The following is a 26071-nucleotide window of genomic DNA, read 5'->3' on the forward strand; positions in this document are numbered from 1 at the left end:
GGTATTTAATCGATCAGGGTTTCGTATTTAAGTATGATTCGTGGAAATTTTCGATAATATTTTGCCTCGCATGCAAACAGTTTGGGAATTTTAAGATTCAAAATCATTTAGATTACGTTAAAAACATTGCGTAAAGACCTCCGATGTTCAATTTGGCATTTGAAAAAATGATGAAAGCGCGACTTTCTCAAAGACATTACCAAGGTATCGCAGGTTTCATGCCACTCCACCATGCCATGGTGACCCTTGAATTATTGCAATCACTGGGCTGTTCCGACGAAAAAACCGTTTTGTAAAAGCGTGACTGAATATTCTCACACTAAGCGTTTCCAATCTAAAATTGATGTTTGAATTCACTGACATTTGAAGTTACTACAAATATATTCTGAAAGGAGTAATTCACTTTATCAAGTAATACCAGCGGCAACAACGTCCCGGAAACATTGCCAAAAGTAAGACTGGCATAACGGATGCACATCGTTAAAGTTTCCGCGCGGCTCTGGCAATAAATCTAACAATTTATTAATACTGATAACTTTTAGACACCGGTCATCCCTGTTGCTGGATGCTTGATTAAGCATCAGTAATGTGGTTGGAGGAAAATTTTTCATTGACAGACAAACTGTAGAACTTGGCTGAACGAGACTGTTAATTCTAGTAAATTAGTTAATAGCCACATAATAATAAGGACTATATAAATTCCTACCTATTGAACTCTCTGCAAATGATTTAATTTGTCATTACCTGATTTGTAACGAATAAACGCGAAGCAGTTTTCAATAATAACCCTGTGTGCCATATACCATTTCAACGGCAACGAAGTGATTCGATTTTCTTTTTAAGCCATCCTTCATAATTTATAGTCACAATGTACGCAATAAATAACTATTTGAAGTAATAAAAATATCAGATAGGATATGGTCGCCTACAGCGTTTTTTGAATCAATAAAGGGCATTAATTCCCTTTGGGGGAAGTGTAAACTCCATGTGTATACTTTTGAACAACAAATGAGTACATGAACATAGTTATTATTACGCGTCCATATTATATTTCAAATTATCCTCTATAATACTTTTATTTTATAAAATAAGCGGGTAATATTTTTCCACCTCCATGACTTAATATTATTGCACTATGGTTCTAATTTTAAGAAAAATGGTATTTGAACTCGGCTGGTCTCTTAATCAATAGTGACAAAGATTTCAAAAGTGTTCAAGTTGGCCAAATGTGAGACGATGGACATTCATTCAGATGAATATATTTTATTTCTAACTATTTGTTGTAAATATCCCCTAGATGAATCCCTAGCAGGCCACGCCCTCAGGTGATACAAAAGAAAACGTAACTTTGAGGAACGCTCGAAAGAAATCTGAAAGGTACGTATGTTGAAAAGAAGACCTGTCTAGAAAATTTGGTTACTCATAGAAATGTTGACTCTAAAGCTATGAAGAGTGGGCAAATTAAAAGTTATGACTAGAAATTGAAAGTTATGACTAGATAGCAGAGGCTCTGGAATATGTGTAAATGCTATTGCTCGGGGAGGAGGAGAAGCAAAGTAAAATTTCTGAAAAATGAGTAAATGTACTGAACAGGATAGCGTGAAGTAATAGAATGCAGTAGATTGGGGGAGTTTCAAAGTGAAGTTATGTTACTTTTAACAAATTATCCCAGGAAAACTTTTGATTAATAGATCGAATTCATTTTTTGAAAGCAAATTATGATGAATTTCGCTGTAGCAAGATTAATGACCCTTCAAGTAGAGCAACCGCCTATTACGACGTAACATGACAAAACGAGCTTTTTCAACTTATCATAAAAAATAGGAAATAAATATTGTGGAAGAAGGCAGATAAGTATGCTAAAGTAAGGGATATGATGATGAAGAATTGAGCTTACAAAAATACAGTAAATTGTTTATGTATTATGTATATGAAATGATGGAGGAAACCATTGAAAAAGTATAAAACAAAAAAACAATTGCTCAAGGAGTATGATACAGCTTAAATTGAGCAGCGGATGGGTTAGAGAGGAATGGAACGAAGGCTAATAAGAGATGGTGGGATGCTAGAAGGGTGAAGGACGCCGATATGATCGTGCTGGAAGGGCGTTGGGAGGGTGGCGAGTGGGAAGATTGAGGTAAAGAAGTGGAGGGAGTAATGCTGTAGAGAGGAACCGGGAGATGTTAACAATGGCGGGTGGAGTCTGTAGTACTACCGCCATCTAAGAGGTCACTTTCTCACTTCAAAGGGAAGGATCTGAATCTCAATTCCCCCTGGTCGCACAAAGACCTATTAATTCAATCGACTTTGCTGCATATTTAATCGAACCTATACCCCCCGCCTTAATATTTATGTAGCATTTCTCCAACTTCGACTGTTGTGGATGCCAACAAAACATCAACGGAAAATATTCAGAAAACTAAACACTCCCATTGGTACAATACAAAATGCCATCAAGATGACATTTTGTAGTCGTAATTAAATTGGTATTAATATTTATGATTATTCTTGAATAAGTAAACCGTTCCAGTTACTACGTAAAAGTAACAAAATAAAATTAATTTCAGAGTCCAATAGAATTACTTAGCCAAGCACTCTTCGTGCATAAGTCATTAAATCCCAATTATAACGGAATTCGTGGTTTTAATTATGTAAAATATTATAAAAAAATATTTTTGGGGTTTAGTAAAGAGCTTGGAATATGTTTCTTACGAAATTATGCCGATTTAATCGCTAATAAATTGCTATCTTTGCTACTGGTTTTCTTAGGAACTGCAAAACTTATGTGACTTCGGCTTGTAGTTTCATCGCCTTGAACTGTTACCATCACTCGAAAACACAAACAAAAATAAGCACAGAGGAAGAACTCTGCTAGAAGAGTAACGTATATGTAACCAAGGGCTGCTAGCAGCAAAAGTTTGACTGGAAGAAACCACACTCCGTTTTAAAAATTAATTGAAACAATTTTCCTTGAAACTTAGGAATGGGCGTTAAATTTTTAATTAACAGGAATGGAATTTCAATACTTAAATGCATTTTCTCCAATGAGATGGTTAGCGCCTTCTTCTGTAGAAGTTATAGTTTTTTTTATTTTATTTCAATTCCTTAATAAAAAAAAGACAAGAAGAGTTTGGGAGTATTTTACGCAACTCATCGGTGTAAAAATATTAGTGACAGATAAAGTCCTTCGTATTATTCACAACATTAAAAATTGTTGCAGGAATTGAAACAAATAGCGCTGTTAACTAGGGAGCACCTTGCTAAAAATATGTCGAGGCTTGAATATTTATTTTCACCCTGAATTTGTAATAGGATTATTGAACAGCTTTAACTTAAAATTAACAAATAAGAGAGGCAAAGACATGTTGAGAAAATCAATAGTCCTTTTAACCAAGGCAGTCTATTTTATTTCAAATTTGAAAATTAGAGAAAGAAAATTATTTCCGTGCGTTAACATTTTTCCATCCTTTCAAACACTACGCGTTTTGTGAGCCTTTTACTCTAGTGTTTTTAAAAATACAGCTCAATGAAGACGTAGCATAAGTTAACATGCATAGCGCACGCTTTGTGAGGTAACCTTGCATGAAATTTTTTGAATCCATTGGTACGTAATATACACAAGAAACAAGAGACACCATTTTATAAATTAAATTCAATCAAACATTATGTACACATATGTGTGTATATATATACACACACACACACACTTACATTTTTAGTCTTACCAAAAATGGTGGTATGGGACCTATGTGTAGGTAATAAAAAAATAATCCTTCTCTGGTAAACGCTCTAATCTAAAAATTCTCCTCATATGAATAGTTCTAAAATGAATTATCTCGCTTTCATTTTCAAAGCCCAAATGTACTAATATAATTACGGCCATTTTAAAAAAGAATTGAAGGTCAATTCGCAGTCTTTTATTGGTCGTGACTTGTCATTGAGCATTCAGGGTATTTGCTTGAATAGCGAATATTTTCCGCTTGACCGTTTCACAGATGCTGAAAGATCAACTTCCGAGTGGTGATAGCCAAAACATTCGGGTGAGCAGGCAACGAGAGCCAAAAATATATCCATAGGAAGCCACGGATGCGTAGGAGACTTGAGGCGGAACGCAAAAGGCAGGGACAGGTGGAATATAAGATTCTTACCGCCGCCGGATCAGGAAGGGAAAGATCAAGGGCATTCAGCCGAGCCACCCTTCCAAAACCTTTTCCCCCCTTACACCTCGCCATCCCCCATCCTATTCTCCGGAACAAAAATCAACCCCCCTCCACTACCCTCCACGTCCGAAAATAAAAAATATCAAACTCACGCTCTCTCTCTCCCCACTCCTCAACCTCAACTTTCCCACCCCATCGTACCCTTTCTCCTCCCGTGATTTCCCCTCCCTCCCACCCACATTGCAATCCCGCCTCCTCTCCCTCTCGTCGCCCCCCACTCCAAACTCCACTCTCCCTCCTCCATCCGGCCTCCGAGACCTTCCCCCTACCCTCGCCGTGAAGAGAACCTCTACCTCCACTCTTTCAACGGCGGCCACACCACCTCCACGCCCAGTCGCTTCGAAATCCCCGAGTGGCTAGGACGAATGCGAGGGCCTCCCGTCTCGAGTGCTCTCCCACTCGCTCACTCAAGTCTCCACGCTTCCCCCGAAGTCGCCGGGCTGCCCGCCGTGCCCCGTGCAGGCGAGGACCGAAGAGGGCTTTGTGCGTCCCCAAGGGTGCGCCGCCGGAAGGAGGAAGAGAGCCGCTGGAAGAGGTCCAGGCCCGCCGAAGACGTCCTCATCCACTGGGGTGCGCTGGAGTTGGGTGTTCAAAAGAGCTGAGGGTTCAGCCCCCATCCGTCATCGGCTGTCCGTCACCGTATGTGATCTTCCTCTCCCCTTACTCACCTCTGGCCTTTGCCAAACCCGATCTGAATCTCTCCCGGTGTGCCTCTCGGACTGCGCCTCGGTTTTGGCTTTTGAGTGGATGTGTCCCTCGTCTCCTCTTTCACTCTTCCCGGAAAAAGAATGGTGTGACTCTGTGCTTGTGATTTGTGAGAATCCCTTCTTGCGCTACCACTCTCTTTTTCCTAAACTCTATCTCACCCCCCTCTGCCTTTTCGCTTTCTGGAATGTTGGATAGGACTGTGGGTGTGTGAGTGAGGGTTGGGCTGTGAATGGTTAGGGCGGGATGAGGGAGCAGGAGTGTAGTATGTACGATGGAAACGAAAGGTCTGCTAGCATTATAGGGGAGGGCCCTAGATTTCGGGTCGTGTGAGAAGTTTTGGGCCCTCTCAGCAGGCCCTCAAGTGATTTATTTGCTTCCCACATGCCGTGTTGCGTGCTCTGTTTGTGTCGTCGTCGCGTCATCCAGACGGCCCGCCATCGCGAGGTCTCTCCGCGAGACCCGCAGTCAGTCAGTATCTCACTCACCTGGTCAGTGTGGGAGCAATCTTTTGGGCTTATAGCTCATTGGTGAGGCTTCGGCGCGCGATTGTAATTGAATTCGGTATTCTTGTTTTTCATGGGATAAACACGAACGGTTTCTTCGCAGTTTGGCTTTTCTTCGAAGTCGAAGGTGAAAGTATGGCCGTCAGCGTCGCGTGAGGATATTTCGATGCACAAAAATTTACGAGTGCTTCTTCTTCTTCTCCTCCCGAATCGGCTCCCTCCCACTCGTCACCATCCCCTTCCCCTCTCCTCCACTTCCTCCACCCACTTGCTGTCTCTCCACCCCCCCTTTCCCATTCCTTGCTCCCAGTGGAAACCTTTTCACGCACGTGCACACAATGCGAGTCGAGGCGAGAGAGGAAAAAGTGAAAGAACTTGCTTGAGCGTTTGGGCGGATTTTTCTGCGCATACCTCTTGTTGAACTCGAATTATTTTACTCCACCCTATATGTGCATAATTTTGTGAGAAGAGTAGGCGCTAGATCAGGGTAAGGCATATCTCCCATTTAAGAAGGATGTCATAATATCACGTGTTTTCTCATGACTACTAAAAAAAAAGTATCAATAGTTGATGGCAGCGGGTAGTCACTAGGGTCTAGAAAGCAATCTTAACTGTATAAATGGAAAATGGATAGAAATCGATTTCAAAGATGGATTTTGAAAATTTGAGGTTTTAAAAATACAGGAAATGCTCTGAAAAATGTTTGTATTGCATAATTTTTTTGTAAACTCTCTTTAAATTTGTCGTGGATGACTGAACGGCTATAAACCTAAAAAATAAGGTTTTTCGAAGATTATTATGAAAACAAAAAGAATGGAGACTGTGTGGTATAATTAGGTTCTTACCATGGCTCATACAATAATGAAATTATTTTTATACTCTCCATGATAAAATAATTCTTGATTGAGATATCTCATTGAAATTTGGATGGCGAAGCAACCTTACCGTGGAAAGGTATGCGTCTTTACTGAGAGGCACTTGATGTAGAGTTAATTATATCCGTGCAAAACAGAAAAATTTAATCAGTTAAGAAATCTACTTTTCATAATTTCACATTTAAAGTTGAAAAGCTACGATACTTATCTGTGGCTCACACTTTAAAAAAATTAAGGTCTCCTTATCAATGCTCTCACAAACCTCGAGTGATTTTTTTGCGCCCTGATAATAGGCTTCCCTCCGGAAAAAAATAAGAAATGCGAAACTTATGTAAGTTATTCTCCGAAATTATCCGAATGAGTAATATGAAATTTCGTTCTAACATTTATGAAAGAGTTATTTAGTATTGCCCATATGACATGTACCCATACATTTTCCATAAGAAAGATTTAAATACTGAATTAGGTCAGGATATGGCGAATTACTTAATGGATAAAGGAATGTAATTTATACTAATATGACATTATTATTTGAAAAAGAGGCGAATAATAATTTTTTCAGGATATAAGATCAATCTCGTTGCCAGCATATGCTACGAATTCTCAGCCTGGTTCTATAGACTCCGGAGTCCTTAGCGATAACAATCCAGGCATGAATAAATTGCTTCAAATAACGGAATGCGGTTCCGCATGTCTTCAACTAATACGCTTCAATCATAACGCCTTGTGAATATCTCACGTACGGTAAATCTAGAGCATTACTGAATGGCCGCCAACGCAAATTAAAAAGGAGATATGAGCCCATTAAGGATGGTAACTAAAATATCATTTCTGTTCATTTAGTTTGAAAGACTTCAGACATCCATATTCCAAACCTATCTCATTAAATATTACGTAAATTTTCTCCTATTAACAAAATAAGTTTTAAAACTTTAATATTTTCCAATATTCTGAAAATAAACCGAAGTTTATTATTATTGAATCTGTGAAGAAAAGCAAGGATTTTAGGGAAAAATTAGGAAAAGGTAGAATATTTTCAATGGATAAAATAGTGGTTTATTTCAATAGATTAGTAGGTGTTAAGCAAACTCTTTTTGCTGTATACTGTACCGGTCACTCAGTAAATTTATCGTAATTTTAATCTTCGAATTTCTCATGTTTTCAATGACAAAAACACCACATCCTCAATGGAGAACATAGTGCAGAGCTACTTTAAAAGCACAGACTTGGCAAGCTTTTAGTCAACAAACTTTAACCGATAAATTATTCATTAATGTTAAAAAACTAATACCTCACACTATAAAGACAATATATATCCTATTATATATGCGATTCCGACAGGTTTTCATTTAAATCCTTGAATGAGTGAAAATCTTTATGCATGTGATAATGAAAAAAAGTACTGAAGCAGTTTCAACACTATGGAGGCGCTTTCAGCATAGTATCGCATATGGCGAAAATGTGGTAGATATCATTTAAAAAAGTGAGAAATTTTTCGCACAATTCTTTTGTTTTTCAGCTAATTTATTTTAATTACATGAAGTTTTCCTAGATGATTATTTTCATATATTTGAGAAATATATTAACGTGCTTTATTCACATAAACAATTTGGATTTTTTAACTTCGAAGCAGAAATCATGTTTTAATTTCTAAAATATGCATAAGCATACTTAATAGAGTATTATTACCATTCTTGAGATAGTGAAAAAGAAAACTGAAAGTGAGAAACATTAAAACGCTCAAGATATATAAGCGTTATGGCTAGTCTGAGCAATTAAAACTTCAGAAAACCACAAAAATAATCCATTATAGATCGGCTTGCCGATTGCATACTGGGTCTTTAATTCCGAACCGATTGAATAGGTATGTATCGGCTCGAGTAGTGTTAGATCACAACGTGCTTGAATGTAACTCCTTTACTTAAAATCTTTGCCATTAGTTTCTGCGGTTGTAGACAGTATCGGAAAGTGTTCATCATGACAGCTCAAAATGTTTCCATACGCATGGCATGTACGGAGACAAAATGAGAATATATCACTTCTTACCGGAACTAGCAAGTGTATGAATCAAGTATATGCCGTTGGGTGTCATTGGGAAAGAGTATTCGAGGTCACATATTTTGTCTCAATGCACATTGTTGATCCACAGAAAACGAGAAATCCCAAATATTTCACCTGGCATACCGTTGAATTACTGAAAATGAACTCAATGACAATATTTCACCACTTGTGATATAAGACCTATCATTTTAATTCAATTTAAATTTAAGCTAAAACGTGCGTTGAAGTTAGATAATTTAAATACAATCAAAGTTCATCAAATGAATTTTCAATCTTTACATAAAAACAAATCTTGTCTTTTTATAATGTCAAAAATACTGGATCACAGAAAAGCAGTTATTTTAATCCTCTACGACTAGATAAACAGAGTATTATTCTACGCATTAACACAACAAGTGAAGTTATTTTGTTAAATGGCAACGATTGTTTCATAGTGCGAAATTAAAAAATCATTATTTAATTCGACGCAAACAGTTATATATTTAAAAATATATCTGCATAAAAATAATTATAAGAGATATAAGTTTCAAGTTTCGGTTCCTAGATATTTAGTGTATCTTCTCTCACCTTGAGTGAATATACGATTTTAATTTTACATAAAAAGAAATATAATACATTTTCCAGTATTTAAAAAAATAAAAATGGCCAACTATTTGCTGATAACGAATTATTTCTTAATATTTACATTATACTTCCATTGAAAACTTACAATATCTTAATTAAATTTTATATGTACACACCCACGCGTACGCACACGCACGCACACGCACACACACACACACACACAGATGTTAGTGTGTGTGTGTGTGTGCGTGCTCAAGAAACTCATTGTATATGTTATATATATATATATATATATATATATATATATATATATATATATATATATATATATATATATATATATATTTATATATAACATATAATTTGAGTTTATATATTTTATATATTAAATATGTTATCTAGGAGTTATTTTGGTAATTTTCTAAGTTTTATGAATTCTAACGAACAACCATTGTAGGGAAAGACTAACTACTAAATCCACAATCGCATAAGCAAATTACATTATAAGTGTTGCTGGGACATACCTCATTAAGAATTAATTCCATGCTCTCTAGCAGCGTTCGTATCCAGCGGATCCATCGTAGGCGCCTGAATATTTCCATTATTCAGTAGCATGTCTTCATTGAAAGGCTAAGCTGTACACACGACTCTCTATCTCTCTTCACGTCCTTCACCTTTAATGCAGCAAAAGTGTTCGCATGTGGAGAAAATGAAAGCAAAGTTTATTCAAAACACACGAAAAAGGATGGCGCACTAAAGCGACGATGACATCAGTCATGCCGTCGCCACCACCTGTCGCTGGCGGCTGAGGGAATGTTTTTCAGGCGTTGAAGTCTCCGTTCTTGACATGCAATTCTGGATGTCAAAAGCCAAATGCTTTGAGAAAGTAATTGACCCACTCCACCATTTTATGTGAAGGCTATCATAGGTTATATAATCCGTAACAGTAGGGGTCTATGAAGCTGTTTAGTCTTCCAAAATAAGACTATATACTAGTATATCACGACAAATAGCTTTTCGGATAATATTTCATTTTGTAACAGACGAAACACAAACTGGTGATCGTCAGATACACGAATTTACAATTCGACCGAGAATTTTACGAAAATTATTAGCAATATGGGTACATCATGAAACAATATGGGTCGAGAAATTGGTCCAAACTCGCCATAGCACATTTAAAGTATAGTTTTGCACCATTTTACAGCTTTCTCTGGTACTTAAGATGATAGAACTCGCAAAATGTTCAACGGAATACAATTGAGATTTAAAAGTACACCTTCAAATATAGAACTTTTATTGGAAAACTTATCATAAACGAATTTCATTTCATGTAATTAAACGAAAAGAATTTCATAGACATATTTTATTCACCTCAAGAATGTATCCAAAGAAAAGACAACCACCTGGAAAATAGAAAAATAAATGTTTTGAGCGCATTGCAGAGGTAGTTACGAAGGGAAGAAGTTGAGGAAATTTGTGGAATTCTCCCTTTCGAACGTAACGGTCACGAATGTGAAAGAGGAGGAGAGCACGACATAGACTTCGTGAATGGAGTTTAGATTGTAATAGGAAAGTAGTTCGTGACTAGGTAATCATTTCAAACTCAATCAGGAATCGTTGACAAAGGTCTATTTCCCCCAGAAGAAGCCGGAATGAGATAATCATTCTTTTGGAAAAAGTCAAATAAACGGTACATTCGGAACCAAACTTTCTCACTTTTCCCATCCTTGGACCCCAATCAATAGTTGATAGTTTCCTTGTTCCAGTTTGGAAAGTGTACTAAAAAATTAACTCCTATGAAAACAGAGAGCGAAGAGCTCTACTTTGCATTGAGATCAGCATACTGTACCAAAATTTTAACCACTGGAACCTGACAACAGCTTAAAAATAATTTTATATTAAATTATTCTTTAAACATTTTGCCTTTTAAAAAGTAAGAAATTTATTTGGTATCATCTGAGTGGACTTAGGAACATAAAACTCTCAGAATCGCAAGTTTATAACTACAGATTGGATGACATGGATAATAGTACCAATTGGAAAATAACACTAATCAACGAGCTGACCTCGAACAAGCTATATTAGGACACTTGCCGGCTGCCCTCTGCGAGGAATTGGCGCACGAATTGAGTTAAACGGGGGATTCAAAAGTTCAGTACTCTAAGGAAAACATAATATTTCGTTAGCTAAATCTGAGTACTATACTATTAAGTTAACCGTATTTCAAATAACTATTGTAAGACTTAGAGATACACCCACTTTCTGCTAAAAGTTTACCACCGACATAAAAAGGAAATCAGACCTGGCTTTTAATGATTTTTTTCAAACATTTCTTCAATCGCTGACGAAATTACAAGACAGTCACCCTAAGATACCATAAAAGTGGGAAAATGAGAGATAGAGATGAATGAAAGGTATTATTATCCCATTTATCTGAGCATTAACATGATAACATGTAAGACCCTTCATACATGTATTATTGGTTTATTTATACTGGAAAGAATAAAAGTTTTAAAGTCCAATGTGGACGTAAAATACATAATTGGAGAAACAGCCAATATTGCGTACGGGAATCATTTGTTAAATAAATCCAATTTCGTCTAGGTAGTCCCGAGAGAATAAAAACAGACTATAAAGAAGTACCTCTTTCCGCCCGTCGGACGATGGAAGCATTATTCTAAAAAGTAACAAAATAATTTAAATCGTGCGCTCTTCATTTCACTTTTAAAACGATGGTTCTCTTTTATTAAGTAGTCGCTGTGACTTGTGATATTCTAATAGATTAAATATTTAATATACGAGTATACATGTGGAATAAAAAACGCAGGAATATTTAGTTTTCATCGTGTTAAAGAAATAGAGTCGGAAAAGAATAATATATGTTAAGATTTGTTGGATTTAATATTTTCAGATATGCATTGCCCCACCTTTTTAAAACTAAAACTTAATCAGAGAAGGTTAGCTTACTACAAAACGAAAGCTGACGTGTCGAAAATGAAACACTACATGCGCAATACCATTGGAAAAAATTGTTTCTATTTCACCTTCCCGAGAATTTTCATTCCGCGATGATGTAATAATCAACTTTTAAAATTTTGAAAATAATATAATTTTTAATTATATGCCAATATTATTAAATGAGATGGAAAGTTGAAGATTAGAGCTGTAGGAAAATTAAAAAAACAAAAGCAGGATTTAAGGAAAGAATGGGAAACGATAAATTCCGTATCAATTGTTTAAAAAAATATGAAATATACAAAATAGTGAGGGTGATCAGATATCCGTAGGAAAAGATATTAATAATGTAGGGATAAATCTAAAACGGGCTAATTTACAACTTATTACTCCGCTTTTCCAATGGACTTCTTTCATCGCCCAACATTTGTTCGAGACTATACTTAATTATTTTCCGATGCACATCTTCGTGACTCGCAACGCAATTACTTCCTCTGATTGATATATCTAATATAATTAACTGCTATTAGTTCTAACCTAATCCTAAGAATGGCTAATGACAGTTTTAAGTCTTCCAGCTCTGCCGGTTTATAACGGAACTTTAACGAATCCATTACCGTTAAGACATCAAGTTCGAACGTAGACGGCTTCTTGAACCATCTTACCATGGCACACTGGCACACACATGCAATATTGCAAAATTCACAAATTACCTCTGTTTCAGCAGATTTATATTTAGTGTCCTGCGAGACTTGAAGAGTAGACATAATTCTATAGCGATTTTGAAAAGGCTGGTAATTCCTTTGTTGCTGATATTACATGTCTGTTTTTGCAAAATTTGCGCCAGAGCAACCATGTACAAACTGGTTAAGTTTTGGATATTTAAAGACTTAACATGAAAAGAGTGAGATATGCCCTTCACCGTTTCAAATACAGTTGAAAACAAAACCAAATTAATGCGAAATGGATACCACCATATTAACTTGCCCAAAATACCCCGTGAAATATAACTTGCGACCTAGGAATTGAAAAAGAGTTGCCTCCTGTAACTCAAAACGAAGTCTTTCGCCACTATCTAATGCCAAATTTTAAAAAATACAACAAACCAAAACTTTATTTTTAAATTATCTAGTAGAAAGTAATGGGATTCAGATTCAAAGATCTTGTTTTCAGCTATGCTACCGAACTAAACTTCTGATGATGATCTTATTTTTGATGGAAAAAGGGCGAGCATATGCCATCAAATATGAAAGCTTTGTTCTGAGAATTGACCATGAAAAGATATTGAGCGTGTCGAAACTATGAAATGCATTGCAAAGAAGTACCATAATCACAATTTCCTTATCCCGAGAAACACTTGCCCGACAAACTTCGGCTGAGGCAAAACTTAGGCAAACTTGCTCGAAAAACTTCGGCCAAAATCACCACAAAAGTTCCCATTAAGGCGAGGATACGAGCCAAATTTTTGCTCAAAGGGCACTCAATAAGCACTTGTGTGCTGACAAACGCGGAATTGCATGTATATTGTAAGGGAAGTTATGCAAAAATGAGTTTAGGGAAGAATTCTCTGCTCTTAAACATGAAAGTTTATTTGACTACCAATCAGAGGTGAACATAGCGTGGAGGTGTGGCCGGGAAATACATATACATAAGAGACTTACTGCGCAAAATCTAAAATAGAAGACCATGTTTTGCTATATAATTCTATAGACATATTCTGCTGCGTATTGAGTATCTTTGTCGAGAGTCTCTACCTTTCCTTGAACTTACTGAGAACGTCGTCAGCTTATCCTACATAGTATGCGCAAAGCGTCAATGAAGCATCATGACGATCTATTATCCACAGAAGTACTGCACTAATATAGACAAACTCTAGCATGAAGATTCTGCCTGTTTTCAATGACAAAAGAGAGGTGCTGCGCGAACTGAAAGCAAGAAAGTAATGGGTGACAATATTACGAAAATTTTAATTTTATTTAAAACAGGAATAGTATGGAAATACCTAAACCTGGAGTATATAGAAACTTATAGGAGGTGATGAAAACGAGTATTATTACTAGTATTAACCCTTACAAGTCGCACGCATGCGACTTATCCTAAGTCGAATGGAATGGGGGGCACGCCACTGGATAAGTTGTACACGAATCGGTTCATGCGTATCATCTCGGGTGAAATGTTTCATAGAATCTTGACCTGTGTGACAATTGGCCTACTCAACAGGCCTCTTTGCCTCGAACAGAGGTCAAAGAGTGCTATTCATTTCTTCCGCACGCCTCACATTCCTCGCGTTTTCTGATCAGTCCGCCCTCCACGGAAACGCATTGATCCGAGCGGTCGCACCAATTCGCGTATTTCTTCGGAGTGCCAACGAGCGAGAAGGAGAGCTACGCAGTACCCACGGAGTATTGTGGGAGTCTCGCCTCGCCGCCTCCATGCCCGCGAAGGACGGGCGGGAGGGCAGGCGCTTTTCGCCCTCGGGCCCTGCTTCCACTCCGCGAAGAGAAAGTGAATCTGTGAGATGAGGGAGGGAGGGAGGGTGGACGGGGGAGGGTGGACGGGGGAGAATGGACGGGTCGTGGCGCCGCCTCAACCCCCTCCCCCCTCGTACAAGCGGCGGAATGGGCCGCTGGAAGGAGGAAGGGGGTGAGGGGACGAGCGAGGGGGACGCGCGGAGAGGGGAGTGGGGCGGGTAGGGGGAGTATGGTGGAAGTCACCGTTAAAGTAGGTTGAAAGGGGCCGCCTATCCCACATGAATGTAGGGACCGGTACGGCCCAGGTGGAGATCGAGAGGTGGGATGAGAGTGGGTGGGTATATCAGGGAGGGGTTGGGGACTTACCTCTTACGAAACACCGGGCTCCCCTTCGTCATGTGCGTCAACGTAAGAATGTGCACCCCATGGCTCCTTATTTCATGCCTTAGACGCGACGCGGCCGTAGTAATGAAAATGCATTCATTTCTTGGCATTCTCGACTATGGGAAACACTGCTAGCCATACGAATAGGGAAGAGGTACCAAATAGGACTCAAAGGCAACCCTTGGCGAGATTTTAATATTGTTTCAACTGAGACACAAGACAGGGAAAATAAACTTTCAAGTCTCTCGTATGAATGTTTACGTTAGAAAGTCGGAAATGCGTTGTAACCGGATGATTATGTAAAGTGTTCGTGTGTGCTAAAGTGAACTCTGTGAATCGTGAAGTAGAGTATCAGGGTGAGGCTTGAAGAGATCAGAGAAAGCCTCTGTAAGCAACCCGTAAACGGAAGACGAAAGTCGGTGTTATCGTGAATAATCATTTAAAATTTCTATGGCCAAAGGCACAAGCTATGACTATTTGCCATTTATTTTAAAATCTTATTTTTCACTAAACTTCGAATGTTATCCATACAGGTGTGTAAAACCTTGACATAACTCATCACACCCCTTTGGTGTAAGGAAAAGTGCGATTTTATTTCGATAGGCTACATAAGTATTTAATATTTCTCTTACAATAAAATTAGATGATAGCAACTGTGCTCGATTTTCGGTGGTAGAATCTGGATCAAAAATGCTTTGCTATAGGTAATTAGATGACAATTTTGCAACCCTACAGTAGAATTCTTTCAACTTCTCTTAACAAATGTGTCAAAATGAAGGGGGTATGGCTCCATTTCGATTGTAAGGCACGCCAAAAGTTAGCTCAAATATTACGACGGATAAAGTAGGTCATTGTCTCCTAATTCAAAATTAGAGAATTTTGATTGAACCTAGGACTACAAGTGAATGAATATATGTAATTGCCATGTGGTGGATTTCAATGTTTGAATCTACGGATCTTTCCATTTGCCACACCGATGCTCCAACTACTTGAGCTATGAAGGAATTTACACAAAAATCTGTGGGGCGTTTATGCAACCAAGTGTCCCTATTATTTGGCCAGGAGATGGTGTTAGAGAGCTGTTTCACCCACCAAAGGAGAAATAGACGACACAAGAGGCAATGACAGTAGGTAAAAACATCATAAAGGATAGGAGCAGTACATTTCATGACACACAGAGCCAGAAGAAGGAGACGAGCCACATCGGCCCAAATGCACATTCATGCACGAAAACCCGCCAACGAACAAATATTTATTCACATGGAATATATATATATATATATATATATATGCATACATTTCTTCAAAATGGAACGCTCTTCGGCGACGCACAAATATATAAAAACGAGGACGGTCGAGCCGTCAGAACGTCAAAACTACATATGTGAGTGTCGTTTCTTTGTGCTTCTTTGTTTTAAAAATCTACATCTTTGTTAAAAAAAATATATAAGAAATATAATAATATAGAAATAATATCATAGCTATTCTTTTAAATTGTCAGTACTTAATGGAATAACATATCGCCCATACCAGTACCAATATAGCGGTACTAAATCTTATCCCATCAGTTCCATCGATATCCGGCGAAATGAAATTAGTTCAACTTCCGTTCGTTTCATCTTCCCTTCAGGAATTTTTTTCGATTGCAAATACACGTTTCGTAACCAGTCAGAGTTCTCTGAATTTATGTTTCCCCGCCCAGGCACTAATCATTCCCGTTGTAACTTCAAAGTTGCAAAATACGAGCGTCACACTTGAACAAGTAGGGCGAGGTCGCAGAGGGTTACATTGGGAAATGTCAACTTATTTCACAAATTTTAGTGTAATATATACAATTGTTTTAAAATTTCATGGTAGTTCGCAGGAATATCGAAGTGGCTGATGATGCTAATTTGGCTCTCAGGCGTGGTTGAGTATGGATCATTATATGTTTTTAGGGTGATGCTCCATTTGTAGATACGTTCAACAGCCTCCTTAGAAAATGTTAATAACATCGTAGATAGTTTGCTTCAAACAAAATTTTGCTGTCCTTCATACTGGAAAGTATTAAGGCTGAAAATTCAAATAATATTTTTTTAACCTCCTAGGTGATTTAGTTTGATTCCATTTATGATGTTAGATGCAATGTTCATGATTGCATCATAGTTTTTTAATTCTCTCGGTTATCTTCTCTTAAATATTTTGAGGATGTAGATTACGTACCCCTAAATCATTTATGTTTTAGATAGCATTATAGTTTTATGTTTTAATCTCTGTGAATACGATTTTCTAGATAGCTTCAATTAAAGCCTCAAAATATATGGAAAAAATACGGAACATAATACCTGGCACACTAATGACTTCAAGAAAAATATTAATTTACAAAAATAGACTTTGTATTTAAGGGAAAATATTCTTTTTTATTATTATCCTTACATTACGGCTTGAGTTGAAGTTAAATACTTCATGCTGGGGGTATTTGCTTTAGTGGAACACAACGCATTACAGTAAACATCTTATATAATTTTTCCACACAATATGCTTATTGAATATTTGAAGCGAATATTTGAATTGTAAAAAGAGATCAATAAATCTGCAAATATTCACCCCAAAATTACCTAACTCTCTCTAAATAATACTCGATTGTAATCCGCTATGTAAAACAAGGCTAAATTCAAATATAAACGGACGTATGAAATGATGTAAGCTGAATAGAAATATTGACTAACGTTCAAGTTATAAAGAATTATATTATTGGCGTTAATGGGTATGTAATTCGTGGTTGTGGTAAAGGTTACGATCGTTGCATAAACAGTCATAAAACACTGTCGTCCATGGTCTTTGAATAAAATATAATGGTGTTCAGTTGGAGTGAGGTATTTACGCAACATTACATAATTATTGATGCGACCAAAGTGATTACATATGCGGATTGGAGAGATTAATTATTTTTCAATGATATGCATACATGACTTTTCTGAAAATCGACAACTTCTTGTCGCCACATTGGCAACCCCAAAGCGATTGGAAAAAAAGCCTACCCGGCCCACGACGTACTCCAAGGTTTCACGAATTAATGGATCAGCTTCCTTACATTTACAATCTGGTTTTAGCATGTGGGAAGTGATGGAAACCAAAAAGAAAATATTTTACCACCGGCGTTTACGACGCCCGTGCCCGAAGCGTTCTCGAAAGAGGAGAAACTATTACTCAAACTGCGTAGATTAAGCTTTGTCTCGAAACACATGGTGAAGCCGAATGTCAAGGCAAACTTAGTGTACTTCACATAGTCATATCACACGAATTAAAGCTAATTTTATTCCTCTAGAATGAATTTCTCTTGAAAGGCACGTCATGCTGATCGAATTTATTAGAGAGATGGAAAATTACTGGAAAGATAGGTGTGCGAAGCTGTAAGTTAAAGTTGTAAGAGAAATTATGCTCCTGCTTTTGGCCTTCTGAATGTAACTCCCTGGTTTATGCGCATTCGTAATTTTGCGATTGACTAAAGACAAAATTACTCCTTTCCAACGTTCATTTTCACTAATAATCACTCTCTGTCTAATATTTAATCCTCATTCGGGCAAGTCGAACAAGATCTATCAACTTAATGCGGGATTTACATTAAACATAACTGTTTGGGCTCCCAAGTTTCAACGAATCGAAAACACTATGACTTTTAATCTGGCGGACATTAAATATCCTGAAAAATTATTCCATAATAAAAAATATTCTATTGAAACTCACATAGATATTCTGATTTGAAACCAAGAACGGGTACACGAGTTTTAAAATTTTTTAATTAGATTTTTGAGTAGAATGTTGCAGTTAAAGCTTGATAAATCGAATTGTTTGTGGCTTACATGACAATATCTCGAGTATCTTGTAACTTTAAAGTTTTACTTGCCTCGTACAATCACAGATGACATTCCATTCCCTAAAAATTCGCAGTATGAGTCATTTCGTGAACATAGATAGTTGAGGAAACTTCCTCCAGAAAGCTTATATATTGGGGAGGAAATAAATGGGGGAAAGGATGAAAAAGGTTTGCAATGTATCTTTTTTAGTAAAACTCTAAATTATGGTAGGTCGATGTCCCTGGGGAAAGATGATTTATCGTTAGGAACCGGAACAAAGATCAAAGATCCCCTCGAAAACTCTATATTTAGGACCAGATTATAAGCGATAGAAATTACTTCATAGTCCTACCAATATAGCTCAGGATTCATAAAGATATTTTTTCTATTTTTCTGCTCAGTAGAAAAATAATATTTCGTTCCTTATATTAGCATAAGGTTTCAAACAAGGTTATTTATTGGAATGAAGTTAGGTATAAATTCGGATCTCAAGAGCAGTATCTATCGCTGAATAAGTAAGCTTGGTATTTTTTCACACAAAAAACTTCGTAATATTACCGATTTAGACGCATAGGCGACGCCATTAGGTATGTCTTTCCTGATGATGTCACCTTTGAGTTCAAATCAGTAGTAATATAAGGTTTTTTGTGTGAAAAAATAGCAAGTTTATTTATTCAGTGATCATGAATTTTCACAAAGTAGAGCCCCTAATCATCAATTTCAGCAGCATCTATGATCGAATTTCTACTACCAACAGCCGCTGAAATTGTTGCGAGATTGCATATTTCATTGCAAGGCTAAACACCGCTGTATAATATATCCCAAGGCCACCGGTGCTAAGCCACTCCGTGCGTATGGTTTGTCACGGGAGTACGTGAGAGTTGTCCTCCACCAATGTTTCAATGGTAGTCGCGTTTCCAAATCGGTTCGACGCAGGCGTTGCCGGTTTCAAGAACACAGGCGGCGTTGTGAGGGATGCAGTGACACTCATTTGGTTCGCTATGTTGAGCACCGGCTCATGGAAGGGCCGGGGCAAATTTTCGTTGCCGCAAAAGAGAAATCAAACGCCGTATTGCGCCAACTCGGTCCCTCGAGCGAGACAGAGAAATGGAGAGAGAGAAATAACACCTTGCTGCCCTTTTCGATGATCTTCCTTCCACGCCCCATCACACGTACACACGCACACGTGAACATATTCGCACATTCAGACTCACATGAGTCCGCACCTCGCTCTCCCTCCCAGAAGACCTTCGCGGCTTCGAGAGGGTGACCTTAAAAGTATTCCGTCTCCCACTCTCTCATACGCGCTTGATCTCTGCGAGGCGCTTCCATATAGCCATGCGCATAACGGCGATCAAGGAGGAGCTTTCGCCGGGACAACGGGATGCAATGCGGATTCCGTAGATTCACTGCCGCCGTGATCGACTAAGGCCCTGAGCATTGAAATCTCCACCAATACGGGAACGAACTAAACCATTTTCACGTCAGAAACTCTCTGATTCGTATTTACAATGAGGTAAACTTTGAAATTATATAGACATTATGGCGGAAATGAAACTTATTGGCCTTAAGAATAAAAAAAAATGGGTAATAGGAGAAGAGGTAGAGGAAATGATCTTGAAATGTCCAGAACCAGAGGAATTCAGTATGACGGATGTAGTATGAATCCAGGTTGCGGTGTAAATGCCTAGGGAAAGCAAGTACACACACACATATACATGCTGACGTGTCAATGAAAGCGCGTATGCGTGCCTTTAATGTTTGTTATCCGATTACTGAGGTTTACAAAGGGGATCTTACGCCCTCTCACACAAATCCTCCAAACACTTCAGCTTACACCTTGATCATTCCGTTACATCTAAAGACTGGACTCCAACTGTTACTCAGGGTGGCTTTTTATCTCCAAAATTGGTACTGATACAGATTCCGATATTCAATTATTATCATAACGTTTATTTAAGATATTTAATTTTTTTGTTCATTAATAAGTTTATTTTTTATTTATTACTAATTCTCAAAAATAGTTTCAAGCGTCAATTTATTGACTTTTTAGTCTACAAAAACCTTTTTTTATTTCCCCTGCCAAGTTTTGGCTACCGAAACCTAGAAAAATTACTGTACAAGAAGTCGAAACCAGGATAAACGAATGAAAAAATATTGCACAGATTTTACAGTGTTCCTTTCTTGAGTAAACTTGAAAACATGTTTTCAGACTTTAAAATGCAATAAATAGAAAGATAATCATTTAAGTAGCCGAAACATGGATTCCTGAATTAAGTAATTTTGTGTGAATTTTGGGGTGTTCTTCAAACTAGAAAACATGTTTTTAGAAAATTATACCAAATAAATATAGAAATAATCGCTGGAGGGCAAAGCGAGATAGGTCAGAAAGCCAAGAATCACAGTAACCAAAGTCTGAATAGGTTGGTTTGCCGTCAAACTTATGTAAAATGGTTAACCCATTCGTTAATGATACTACTGGTAAATATCGTAAGTCGCATGTAACCTACGTGGCCTATTCAGAATCAGTCCCAAAATGCATCATTGTAAATCGTTATTGTACCCGATACAGGCGCTCTAGCCGTTGTCTATAAAACTTGGCTCCTATTGTGTTTCTCGTGAAAAAGAGTGACTTCGACGCTGCCGACTGCACCGTTATCCGGGTGACCCTGTGACGCCCCCAAGGTCCTTGCACCTTTCTTCCCACTTCCCTCTTGGAGTGTGGGCAAGCCAACGGAGTGAACAAATCCTAGATAAATCCGTTAGAGATAATACATTTTGCCATTGGTTGTGTTAAGCTAGAGGAAGTTCATGAGAAATTAGGCCGTTCTGAATTGATGAAGTTCCGATTTCCAAAACAACGAAATATGTGTCTTCTACAGTAACTCGTGTATAAAAAATAGCTCATTTACCGGAACTTTTATCAAATTCGGCTACGGTTAAATCAAAAACCGAAATGCTCACTTCCAGAAATGATATCATTGTGAATTAACTCTAGGATAATACTCATCAACTTCAAAACTATTTCCATATGAGATGAATGTATTCGTTTAAATCTCTTCACCACACATGACTTCCATTCTCCCTTATGGCGGTCTAATATTCAATGCATGGTGGTGTAATATTTAATATTAACTTCAAATTGGAATGAAAACGAAGTTTTTTCAGGCATCGGATTAGAATTTGATTAGCAATACTACTAATAATAAAAAGAAGTCCATAGTTCATGTGTCCTGAGACAAGAAATAATCCATAAAATTTACTTTCGTGAACAATTGAACTGTAAGTACAATTAAATGCGTTTTTAGTTTGTTACCATTACTCCACGAATTATGGAACTCTCTAAATAGTGTTTAATCATCAAAATGAAAGTATCTCTCAACAGTGCTATTGTTCCCATACCACGTGCTCTGAGATTTGTAATAATGAATGATTGCATTCAAGCCCAATGAATCTTTTCTCGGTGAGATAATAACGTAATATATGTCAAGATGGTATTCTGACGCATGACTATAGACTATGAGATTAGAGATTTGCCGATTATGGTTTCACCCGAAGGCTGATATTAGAGTTTGCCAAGATACAGGGGCAGAAGAATATTACATTCCATATTCATTAATCAGAACGGAATGAGTCTATTTATAATGTTTATGATCATGATGGGCATGATACAACTCCTTTAAAATATATTCAAACTACATGGAAATAACGCTTTTTCAAATCTCTATTGCCTAAAATTGATCTCTGTAACAGAGACATTACCAGATGAAACTGATATTTGGAACGTGTTTGAACCCTCGAGAAAGCCAAATGTCTGCCGACAGCGTTCTCTTAATGCAACAGAGGCTGGAGGCAGACAGAAAGGAGGAAATGTCCGAAATTCGTAATTTTTTAGCATTTCGGATTGACCTAAAAGGCCCGGTTACGACCTTGGTCACGTTGTCGATCGAATGAGGTTAGACCTCAAATCCCACCGTTCAATATTCAACGTTGGGGCGAGATTCCAAGAAAAAATATCACTTACCAGGTCACCAAGTGGGCTCGGTAAACTCATAGTATCCATACCAATTTTATTGTACAGCAGCCAGAAGATATTTTACCGAGTTTAATTTAATAATATTCATCTCATTGGCTTCAATTTTAATGAACATTATTGGCAAAATGATTTTTTCTGAAAACTTCGGGAAAATCCGCGACTGCCACACACCGGCGAAAAGAAAACTTGGAACCATGAGCAAACTCTCTCTCTCTGCTTGAGCCTTTTTTTTTTGACTGCGGCTTTCTTCGAAGAAGCGTTTGCACGTGCGTGCGTCTGAGTGTGACTGTTTGTTCATTCAAGAGTCGTACGTCTCAGCGGGACATGTATCTTCACGGAACGTCGATGTCGCGTCGCGGGAGTCGGGAGGTAGCTGGGGGAAATACGCGGGCCACGCGACGCCTGGTACCCTTCGCGTATTCCAAGAACACCCGTTCGAATTCGAGCCCCGTTGACGCAATAACGCACTTCATCGGAGTGCAATGATGTAGTAATAATTGATTTCATGATATGACCGTAGTTATAAAGTGAAATGGTAGCAAAAAATACATAGGTCACTCTGAAGGTAGGTTTACTTAAATTGGTAATACACGGTTCATTTTCAATATAATGAACATTATTAAAAAATTCGAACTTAAAAACGCTTTGGAAGAATTATAAACAATGAAATTATAACAAAATTTCCATTTCCTTGAGCCAGGTAAAAATGTCTTATACTCGAGAATTAAATTAGTTGGTATTCGCCCATTAGACGTTTTTTACGTGACTATCCACTGCCTGTGGCTTCTAATCATACAGTTAACCATGCGTGTAAGTACCTAAACCTCTTAGGAATTACCATTTTGAGCCCAGTGTAAAAAATGTCTCATATTTTAAGATATTGCTTGAATTATTGCTCTAATTTAAGCATTCTCCCCAGAGAGTGCTTAAATGCTACCTCCGTAAACCGATTTTTCACGGGAAGAGAAAAAATGGCAATTGGAAAATATGGCAAACGCACCTAATTGAAAACCACCGAGCAAGAAGTTAAGACCTATCGCACAATAATGTCGAACTTGCTGTCAGATGAAACAATTTACAGAAATTAGACGAAGAAAAATATTTCCTTCCATTGCTGACTATTAAAGGCACACAATCAAAAAGTGAGATAAGCGAACTGTTCTAAAACTGGTGCCCCCGGAATAGACAGAAGGATAAAATGGAGCGAAACACCTTTGGAGCTCACAATATTCGGACCGATAACTCACAAAAATATCGTCTCAAATAAAATTTCTGGACCAAAATTATATCTTTTAATTTGTTTGCTACATAGGCTATGCCTATATACCTTCCAAAACCTTGATAAACCAAACGGACGAATTTCACTCTTTGCGATGAATCATTTTACTCTGAAAAAGCATATTTTGAATTGATTCGAGGTGTGCTAAAAGATTAGGTCTATTTGGTCGGCGAAATAACATATTTCTTCCAGAGAAATACTTGGGTTTCTCCAGGCAGAGGCCTTGGAAGGCAGAGGCATCTTGAAATAATCTCAATTTATTTTTACTGAGGATCCAGCTGAGAGTAGTGCACATTGTCAATTAAAATTCATGTTTATGTAAGAATGGCGAGGAAATGAGGAATTACACAAATATATATACCTACTCATTAAATAATTTGAAAAGTACAAAAATGAATAATTGCGGCGAAAAATTTTAAAAAAGTTTAAATCAATCGAGTAAGTATAATAAGTCACGCTTAGTTTAGAAACCAATAATATGCATTGAGAAAAAGGAGAAACAGGAGAAATTATGACTTCTAAGTTAACGTAAAGTTTAAAAAAATGAGTACATTTATTACATGTCTAAAATATCTTGAAACTCTAACTTCCTGGTTAATACTACTAAACAAAAAATAACGCTTACACTAACAGCAAAACATTGAATGCCGAATTTATCATTTAGAGTGCCAAATTTTGACATCATTAAGACTAAGAGAAAGACGATTTTTCAGAATGACCATTAGTTATAATAGATTTTCCGCACAATGTCTCACTAGTGTTTCAATTCCATTTTCGAAATCGGTGCGAGGAAATTTAAATCGCTATCGGGCTCTGAAAAATTCTTGGACACGCTTTCTAAATCCTTCAAATGTTTTGGCATGAGAACGGTTTTACTAATGACCGAGTCGTGCTCTTTATTTTATCTGGACAAAGGATTACAGTCCTACTTTTGTTTTTAAACTGCATAAATGGAAATGATAGGATAACGCATAGAGCGAGAAATATATTGAAGTTCAATACAGTACTGAATATACCTTAATTTCTGAAACACTTTCATAGTAGTTAGGGTAATTTTCACACTGTAGTTGATACCGATTGTAGAATTACGACAGATGCTAAGAGTTGTACATGTTCTAGCTTTTGTGACCATTCTAGATCACATGAGAAGAAAAAACTGTGAAATTTCCTATTTTTTCAATCATTTATAGAGCAGGCTCATGCAGCCCCGGTCCAAAGAGAGCTGTAATTCAATACTTAGAATAACAACGACACTCTTCATGTAGCAGCTACCAAAACCAATAATTATATGACAAAAGTATGCATATTCTCGATTATCAAATCTAAAAAAATGATTTTTAACTGCTTTTATACACAGAGTATCTCTCTTTTAGCCCCTAGAAATATCTATTTCAATGTACAGTTTACATTTTAAGTGGTATCTGAACGAACCTAATTTTTCCCCGGCGCGGATAATTCTCTGCCGTAAAAATGGCCTATATGAGCAAAAGCCAATTTCACACTAAATTAACCATACAAGTGACACCGTTAAGGCTAAATTTAGAGGTCATGCCTATATGCTCCGCTCCGAGATGGAAAACTAGTCAGACACACGGAAGAATTTTACAACTCGGAACTTTTTCTATCTGATTAGGAGGCAATTACACCAAAGGTTTGCCGTTAAATTCCTATCAAGTCTCCAGACAAGATGACGGCAAGATAACTGCTTTCCGGATGCTTGGAAGAGAAATAGTTTCTCTTTGATAGCTATTCAAACTTCAATTACATAATAATGGTGATAGATTATAAAATAAGCTGTACATTTTGAAGGCGATAAGACTGTACCCAGTTATATCGCCTTCAAAATGGTAGACCGCGTCTGTAAAAGGCTACGATGTGACTTACGTATGTTCAATTCTGGGTAAAGATCATTCCTATTGTTTCCAAAGTTTCTTGGAGACACTTAAAAGTTTTAAATGTACCTTGCGGTTAAAGAGGGTGGGACAAGGTACGTGTAAATTATCGAGTGATGCTAAACTGTTTATCCTTCACACTCAAGGAGAGAGGGCATTAAAATTTATGAATGACTTGCAATCCTCCATTTTCCGGGTGAGGTTAGTGGTTCTTGCATGAAATGTTACCGGGAAGAGAATACATTTACGAAATACACATTTCGTATTTCAAAAAAGTTATTAAT

General features: G+C 37.4%; 1 protein-coding gene across 1 annotated transcript in view; it reads left to right on the forward strand.

The window, feature by feature from the left end:
* Positions 1 to 4559: 4559 nt before the first annotated feature.
* The window catches only part of LOC139695479 (proteoglycan 4-like), a 74243-nt gene continuing 52731 nt past the window's right edge, over positions 4560 to 26071 (forward strand). The window contains exon 1 of the mRNA XM_071594268.1: positions 4560 to 4859. The gene's annotated coding sequence lies outside the window, so the exon portion shown is untranslated. The remainder of the gene's footprint in view (positions 4860 to 26071) is intronic.

The sequence above is a fragment of the Hetaerina americana genome, unplaced genomic scaffold (genome assembly GCF_022747635.1).
Source record: "Hetaerina americana unplaced genomic scaffold, ioHetAmer1.1.p SCAF_1, whole genome shotgun sequence".
Lineage (NCBI taxonomy): Eukaryota > Metazoa > Arthropoda > Insecta > Odonata > Calopterygidae > Hetaerina > Hetaerina americana.